We start from the raw sequence: 9,734 nt of genomic DNA on the forward strand, positions 1-9,734 counted from the left end.
GATACACACAGTTTATACCCTAGTGGTTTCGCGATGGCGATATTCAGGGTTTACACTCCGGTCACAATGGTCCTTTGTAGATCGCTGAAAGGTAAAGCCATGCCATATACAAGGTCAAACGAAACATATATATCACCGCATCAACACATGTACACAAGGTCACAATATATCACAATATCAACATATGGTCACAATATCACAACATCAACACACACGGTTAAAATATACAACAGGGACACACACGGTCACAATTATCATAGTGAAAACACAAAAGGGCAAAATTAACTACAACGTCGAAACATATAAGGACATAAATAATGATTAGCGTCAACAATTAACAAAACAAACCAAAATGTAACAGAGCGTCAAAACACAAGGTGACAAGGTCAAAATTATATCATAAGGTCAACGAGCAACAAGATAAATGGTCGAGAATGTGATATAACATGACAATAACATAAACTGAGGGGAGGGCAAAACAAAGGAAAGACACCATAAACCCTTTCAAAACCGGAAGCTATTAAAGTCAGGCAGTGTGGGAGTTTTTGATTTCGTGACCTCGTTATGATGTGTCTGTATGCAGGTCACGAACGCACTACGATACACTGAATAATTCCATTCAATACTACGCACCTAGGCATGCATCTTAATACGTGTATTCACATAGCCATTGCTCCAGGAAGGCCTGGAATGCTGAGTTACATAAAAAATAATGTTTTAGTTTCTATTATAATACACTAAGCTTGCACTCTAATAGTCTCGTGATGGCGATAGAACGAAGAAGGGTAACCCCTGGGCTAATATTAGCCTAAAGGTCACACGTTCATAGGGCAAAGCAAACTGAGGAATTCTGGATTCTGATGGTCCAGTAACCCGCCTTATGGTTAATCTAATGAAACAGGAGCGGTAAAATGCACGGCCAGACCGGGGTTCGAACCCAGGACCTTCCGAACTATAGACGGAAGCTCTACCGATTGATCTACATAGTCGTCGATGATCGACCCAGTCCAGTTCCGCTACACTAATACATTTGCTAAAGGTTATTCCGTTTAGGATTTATTGAATAACGTTACCTAGCTAGTTCCAGTCCATTCCTAGTGACCTATTCAATACGTAGTGACCTATGTAATATGTAGAAAACCATTTAATATATAGTGACCTTTTTCATATGTAGTGACCTCTTTAATATATAGTGACCTATTTAATATATAGTGACCTATTTAATATATAGTGACCTATTTAATATAAAGTGATCTATTCAATATATAGTGACCTAATTAATATGAACGGACTCTATATGCGTACCGCCTCATCACAGATCATAGAACAGAAACTAGTGTAACACATGAGGAGTTTTCTTATTCATTGTTCCTTAGTTCTGTATAGTGAAGGCAGTTTCTATAAACGGCTTTTTTCCAATTTTGTAGTTGGTATTTTATGTCAAATCAATGCATTTCAAGTAATGCATAACAGACTAGCAATATTGACACCAGTATTGGTAGTGGTGAAATATATAGTCGCTGTATACTAGATTTCTAAACTGTGGCTGAAACTGTTGCTACTGGTGCCAAGATAACGCTTAGTGCAATACCACGTACAGGAATCAACTGGAAAGAGAAACCTGACTGAAACCTGAGTAAAGAGCTAACAGCGGAGGAGTCTTTATGAATACTGCCAGTCAGAAATACATATATCAGGATATATTAAATATGGATAATGCTTGCAGCGTGGAGAGGGGGTATCGGAATGGACATGTCATATCCGGGTTAAAAGACGATCAACACTCGCTGGCATAGACCGATGTCTTTATGAGCACAATGGATTAAATCGACAGCTACCTTGTACGACCAATATATAAGACAACGGGGAGCTTTTACGAGGTCACCTATCGGGGATCACATTTTATTTGACAATATAGGAGGAGAAGGGTCAATTTCGGTTCAGTAACTCTGATTTACGACATAATTCGAATTTGTAATTCCAATAGGCTATGGAATCTGTCGATAGCTTTATTCAATATCAAGACTGTACGACTATACAATCAAACTAGAAAATAGTAAATTGATAGCTATAGACTGATTAAACTCATATCATGACCTATCCTTTCAAGTCTTATGAGCGTACAACCTGTAACAGAATTACACGGATTTCCCTGTATATCCCCTTGAGGGGCTCAGCTACCATTGGCCGAGAGGAATTTTAATGAGGTTACCTGTTACGTCATGGTTTTACATGTGGTATTACTGCTTCATAAACTAGATTGGATATGAGGATACTTATCTTCTTTTAATGAAATAAACTTTATAATTATATCGTAACAAAGAAATGATATTTAATAAGCAAAGTAAAGGTAGGTATTTATTCGTTATTCGGAATAACGAATAACTGTCTTACACTGTACTTTACTTTCCGATGGGAGAAATAAAGTAAGAAAGATATTCGTTATTCAGAATTAAACAAGAAAGAAACTAAAGCGGATGCAGGTGCCCGTTTTTTTTCTAAAAAAAGTCCACAAACAAGGCGTTCAACAGATATTACACCGAGTTTAATTAAGATTGAAATAGGTGTTCACCCGAGCCAGGGTAATAGCGAAAAACGAATAAAAAAAAACTGTCCAACTTTACCTTTCTTATTTCATTTTTAAATGTTAAATTGCCAGGGATATTTTGTTGTGTAAAGTCGGAGAGATCTAAATTAACAAAGTTCTACAATACCTTTAGTTATAGAAAGTATTTCACGTTTTGTGACCATTATCTGTGGTTAGCATAAAATCAAAATCCCAGGGCACAACTCCTAAAACACGTAAAATTACTTAAAAAACACACACCTTAGTTTAGGTTCAAATATAGCTGTAACAAATTCTCAGGTCCCTGTGGCACAGGGCAGAGTTATTTCTGAAACTAGGATCCTCATATAGTTTCTCCTACCTTTACTGACTAATGTATGTAAATCTTTTTTGCAATAGGTAAACGTATATCTGATCTGTTTATGCTGAGCACGCCAACCTTCACCTTCATAACCACTTTGGTTGCCTAGATACAATACCATTATACCATATGACCGTGTTAACGTCCCAAACAGGGTTATCGGTTACTTATACCTGGGCAAAACACCCGGCTGTGGATTGGAAGGTGACTTGCATTTTGGTAAACGTCGAGCGCCGATCTCCAGGTAAGTCACTGCAGACCCCTCATATAATAATACTTTGAGAAATGATTTAATGATCAAACATGTATATATTGTGAAATTACATATAGGGACATATAGCTGTAGGGCAGTTATTGCAAAGAAAGCGATTTCAGCAATATTTTGTTTCATACGAAAGATTTTTAGTAGGAATTTTTTCGGTTTATGCAACAATTCAACGGCTGTTATGTATTTAGTTTTACCTTTTTCTGCTTCGAAAACTGAGATTACAATTGATGAAATATCGTTATTTCGCTGCAAAAAAATTACACTTAATTGGTGCGTTGAGTTTTGTCTTTTCGTTTTGAAAAATTGAGCGAAGAACAGAAAGTAAACCTTTCTACAGACACGAAATATCAACGCGAATATTAGCGACCTACAATTCTGGCAAATTTCTGGTTGAAAAAGTCGTCCTATTGTCTTTTATTTTGGCTACCCAACAGAATTACACTTGGTTAAATTAAAATGTCATTATCTCATTATCTTATCGAAAAATAAGGCCATTTAACAAGTCTTTACAATTCTGATTACCATAAAAATTGACATGAAGGGGGAATGACGATGTCTATGGATTGGCTAAGTGTGATATTTTTGTTTTGCGACGTTAACAAAATAATTGGACATTATATAATTTTAATTCATTCTTTCAAGGCGAAAAGAACTGAAAATGATGTAAATATGCCACTATGGATAGCACAAGCAACACATTTTTATCTATCTTGTATCTTAGTCAAATTTAAAAAAAAACACTTTAACCCAAACACCATTTCCTCTCTTGCGAACTTTTGGCGTCACCCATGAGGAGTTTCAGATGGAGAAAATGACGGGAAATAGACATGATCATAAGCTTTAATATTTTGGAATGTGAACAATAGATTCCCCAAAACGGTATGGTCACATAACGTAACAATTTTATAAAAATGTTGAACACATTTAACTATTCGAGCATGGTAGCAGGGAGACACACACGATGCTACTGTTATTGTTCTGACAGTCCCTAAAAAATCATTAAATGTCTTCAATTCTAAAGAAAATGTTTTATTTTTAATGTGAGTAGCTTTGTCAGAGAATTCCCTATTTTCCCTCGTCTCGATGGACTTGATCGTAATTGTGGCATAAACTAATTGACATATAATTAGGCTAAAGTCAAGGCAACAGCAGAATGGAGCATTTCAAAAACTATACTAGTGACTTTGCATTGCTGTTTACTCAGTAGAACTATTGAGGAAAATTGCGAATAGTTATAAACACAAGCAACTGTTAATGTTCTATCTTCACGAGGTATAAAATCTACAAATATATCATAATATATAACTGTTCCGAGCACTTTTCTTTGCATTTAGACTGACCTCTGGTATCTGTCCATGAACACGCTCAGCAAATAGAACAGAAATCTTTTAAATTCAATAATACTTTGGTCAAACCGTTGTCGCAATAACCCTTAGACTTATTGGCTGACTTCTATAACACTTGCCATGCTATATTGTTAGTTGACTGATAAACTGAATAGTTATCCTGTTTTATCAATCAACGAAGAATCGTATCAGGGAGGGTTTGAATCTCAGTATAGCCGCTACGTGATAAACCCATTGTCGACCGGACTAGCTTCCGATACCGACAATGGCCGATGTAAACACAGACATCGGTTATACATGTCACTAAAGGTCTCGGTAAAGGACGTTCACCATAGCCCTGTTAATGCCATGTTCGGTGTCATACTAGTCAACACTGGCTGTAGATAGTGTCACAAGTGTAGACGACCTTGATCAGTTTTTCATTTTAAGTACCCTTTATATTTCAATAATTACGAATTAATAACAATCCTCGGATATAATAATCAATTCTATTAAGCTTTAATTGTTCTCTGTCATAATTAGCAACTAAATTGAATACAATAATACTGAAAACATTTCCTTCGAAAAATATGAATGACATAAAAAAAGCTTTTTTTTACGTGTTTAATAAGTTTGATTTTATCACGGAATTAGATTTCTAGATTGTTATTTTCGTGTTTTTATATAAGATGTATGTATCAATATGCAGAGTGACGTTTCTTAACTTCTCATTAGCCTGTCGCTTGGTTTTTTATCTGCAGCTTATCTGCGTCACGCTCTGCCTTCGATTTTACGTTTACGATGTACAGGGTTACGTTGCCCAGTGTACTTTTGTGTAATCATTATTTACAATCGCACCTAAAAGAACGACCCAAACTTTTACAATATATATATATATACTTATACATATCCGGTTAAATCACACGTGCATCGGGATCTTATACCGTATTGAAAACGTTTGTAAGACATGTAACTGTCAATAAGGAGGAAAGTCGACACTCACACTCCGGAAAAATGATAGGAAATATAATCAGAAATTGACACAATGCATGTACATTACGTCACAAAAATGCAGGACAAGGACGATTTGTAACCTAAATTACGAGACAGGTCAGTAAGCGTAGAGTTTAACAACACTGGATAAGGAAACAACACCACTGTTATATTATAATGTCCTTCCGCATATTCTAGCAAATCAGTGACGGCGAAACAATTGACAGCGTCATCTAGCGGCCGAGCCACACGCTTCACTTGTCGTGTCCGTGGTAACACATGTAGAGTCCTATGGTGACCAGCTAAACGTCATATCTCGCTGTTCCTACCTACCAGATAGATGTCAGGGCATCTATCAAATTTGTTCTGTACTGCTGTTACCAACGAACATACTCGCATAACAACAGTTAACAACGAAATACAAGGAAGTCACGTGATCAGAGGTTAATCATAAGGTTCACACGGTCCAGTGATTCAATATTTTTATATCGTTTATTAAATTGTACAATTAACAGTTTTTAGCTCACTTTCCCGAAGGGCAAGGGCAAGTGAGCTTATGCCATGGCGCAGCGTCCGTCGTCAGTCGTCCGTCCGTCCGTCAACTTTTCATTTAAAACGCTTACTAGTCCTGACCGCCGTAGTGGTTTTAAGTAAAATTTGTCTGGAGCATCCATGGACCAAGGGCACTCAATTTTGTATAAACGGTGGGTGTGGTGCCCCTGGGGACAGAGGAGTGGGGCCCAATGGGGGAAAAGAGATAAACCTTTAAAATCCTTCTACCATAGGGATAAAGGGATTTTAACCTTATTTAGTCTGAAGCAACACTGGGCCTCAATTTTATGTAAACGGTTGGTGTGTTAGGAATAGGGGAAAAATAGGTAAAACCTTTGAAATCCTTCTTCTACCATAGCGGGTATAATGGGATTTTATCCCAATTTTGTCTCCATCAAGTATTCTAGTAGTGCCTGTTACTATTACTCATTAAAACAAGATGGCCACCAGGCCGCCATTTTGGATTTTGACATTTGAAGTTTGTTCTCGGTGTATTTTCATAAACACTGGATGGATCTTTCAGAAATTTCATATGAAAATATACATGTAGTACCTAACTTGGAGTGCTATATCTTTACTTCATATCAAGTACTTTAAACGTATCCAGGTGGACGACACAGTGTCTTGTTAAAGATATATATGATTAAATGACATGGTTTGATGTTTTGATGTATGAATAAATATGTTGTATCTTCTCTCACGGATTTACTATTATACTCCACGTCAATATACAATCGAAGTTTTCTTAATATGCGTCCATAATTAAACATGTATACCAACAAAATTAGTGTTAATCTTAAACAGCGAGATAAGTTTATATATAGAGCTGGCTAATAACACGATGATAGACGGGCTACGTATGTATGACGTGATTAAGCAGTTATGCTAATGTTACTGCCGGCTCACGCTGCAGTGGATCAGCGAGGTCATTTAGTAGATAAATCAAAACATCGAGTATCGAACCAGGGCACGTGAGTTGGAATTATACTGCATGTATAAATAGAACAGTATTCACCTCTACATTGGCAGTATTGGACCAGTCACGTTTAAGTTTAAGAGAAAAGATGGGAGATTCTTAAGCGGTTAATACCGCCATATTCAAGTCTAAAACTATCCGAAATACGTACACCAGCCATTACATTACTGATAGGTCAGTTATTATTTGTAATGGATTTTTATTGTAATCGAAGATGTCCTGGACTTGGTGAGAAATGGCCAACTCAGACGATTTATGTCTATGTTAATAGACAGACATGATACCTTCTAAGTTCTATCTGGTGCCTGTTGGTCATGACACACGGAAACGTTTTACATGAAGTCAGGAGTATTTTTTTTTATACACGGTAACTTTCTCGGTCGTTTTTATTGAAAATAGCCAATTATCCAAAGCCAGCGGTACTTCCCAGAGGATTGGCAGAGTCCAAAGGTCGTTATCATGATATCTAAATATGTACGCTTTCATTATTAAAAGAATCTGGACGTATTAAATGTACCGAAAGTATCGATTTATATGATAATGTACGTTGACCTCCGAGGAAATCCCGTGCACTTAATCTATATATAAATATACAATTATATAAAGCTATTCAGCTCAATAGTATGGCACGTACTTTTGCACGTGAAAAGTGTGCTTAATGCCTTCAAGTATCATTTTGATGAAGGGGGTTAACTTTCCTGACAGGCGGTGTTCAGTGTTGGGATTTGTGGAATCAATAGGGATTTCAAAAGAAAAGAAAATGCATTCTTCGGTGGATATCCTGTTTTGAAGACCTCCTGGTCCACCATTAGCTTTACAGTTTAAATACCTTTAAGTTTCTATTATAAAATACATGTCTCATTGCTTCACACACACACACACACACACACATACATACCAACTACTCTCTCATTAATGTCACAACTCTATGCAGTTAAATGCTATCAATAAGAGCTTAATGTCGCACGTGCATAGCCTGCTCATTTTCTTGGATTACATTGTATTATGATAATGACTTTTTTTAATTATCATACAGTCAAATTTTCATTTACGTGACAAACACATTTTATCAAATTAAAACTCTAGGGTACAACCGTATCAATATAATTATGTTCGGCCATGAATGGCTTACGAAACACGTTCAAAGTCAGCATAGTTATGCAAGACATTTTTTAAAACCTTCTGCACCTATATATATCAACTGGCATAAACTAACCATTGAATTACAAATGATAAATTACATGAATATAAATTACTCACATTGTGTATAAAGATCAACAACCTACGGTTCACTGAAGCGTAAAGAGTAGCAGGTACTATATATACTCCTACTGATGATCCCCCGCGAGCCTCCGATAAATGATGTACAACAAGGCCGACTTGTGTAGAATGCGGAGTTTGTTTGACGGATCGCCACAGACGGTATACACATTCCTAGGAATTATGCAGAAAAGGGGGTGGAGGTTTCATAATGACGACAAAAAGTTGAAAGTAGGACTATAGCACACAGGTAGGTAAAACTACTTAACATGAAAACATCGTTAACCTGACTGAGTATGGTCTAACTGGACCAGTGCGGGACATACTTTCATAATGTAAGTACATGTAGATATATAGTTAGAGCTACAGCGTCATTGTCCTCGAGCTGTGTAGGTAAACTCTGGCAGGTAAAAACAAATGTTTTAACACAGTTTGTATGTATTGTGAGGACTGTTCCGGACTTGATGTTTACGTTTTGTTTATCCAGAATAGTTACGCTGTATACCGTTATATGACATTGGCGCCACCAGAGACGGTATATACCGTTATATGACATTGGCGCCACCAGAGACGGTATTCATAAAACCGTTCTCGCGTTTAAGCATGGTTTCGTGCTTAAACACATTTTCTTGTCGCTCAAAGCATGAACATGTAACATTGTCAAAATTTGAGTTTGAGCGTGAGAACATTTTCATGAATATTGGACCTGGGATCAGATATATTACTCGTAATATGGAACTTGTGCAAGTCTACATATTGCACGCATTAAAAACACAAAATCCCGTGTTTGAACAATTAAATCTCGTTGGGGTTTGGACCTAACATTTTAGTAATAAACATATTGGAATATATTAAGATCTGCCAAGGCATGGGACGTGATGCTATGTGAATCATTTATAAAATCAAGATTTCATCTTTTAGTGCTGAAAAGAAACTTTGAAAGATAAAAATAAGCACAAGCGCAAAATTATTATACACATTATGTGTAACTAATCCAACGAGTCGATGTTAAAGTACTTAGATACATGTACATTGTTAAGTGGAGGCCTGTTGCATTTATTACATTACCTGACATATCAAGGTATGACTGTAATTATGAATTATATGACATCATACAAATGTGACGTACATTGTTACTATGACAGTACGTGACGTAACACGGAGATGAGATAGCACTGTTACTATGTAGGTAATTATATGACATAATACAAATGTGACGTATATTGTTACTATGACAGTACGTGACGTAACACGGAGATACTGTATCACTGTTACTATGTAGGTAATTATATGACATCATACAAATGTGACGTATATTGTTACTATGACTGTACGTGACGAAACACGGAGATACTGTATCACTGTTACTATGTATGTAATTATATGACATCATACAAATGTGACGTATATTGTTACTATGACAGTACGTGACG

At 36.5% G+C, this 9,734-nt stretch overlaps 1 protein-coding gene across 4 annotated transcripts in view; it reads left to right on the plus strand.

Annotated features, from left to right (window-relative positions):
- The first annotated feature begins 3,104 nt into the window (after nucleotides 1–3,104).
- LOC110455319 (membrane metallo-endopeptidase-like 1) overlaps nucleotides 3,105–9,734 on the plus strand; it is a 36,869-nt gene continuing 30,239 nt past the window's right edge. Inside the window, exon 1 of one of the 4 annotated variants that reach the window (XM_021505395.1) lies at nucleotides 3,105–3,171. The gene's annotated coding sequence lies outside the window, so the exon portion shown is untranslated. The other 3 variants (XM_021505396.1, XM_021505398.1, XM_021505397.1) reach the window with 3 other exon arrangements.

This window comes from Mizuhopecten yessoensis, unplaced genomic scaffold (assembly GCF_002113885.1).
Source record: "Mizuhopecten yessoensis strain PY_sf001 unplaced genomic scaffold, ASM211388v2 scaffold8195, whole genome shotgun sequence".
In the NCBI taxonomy this organism is placed as follows: domain Eukaryota; kingdom Metazoa; phylum Mollusca; class Bivalvia; order Pectinida; family Pectinidae; genus Mizuhopecten; species Mizuhopecten yessoensis.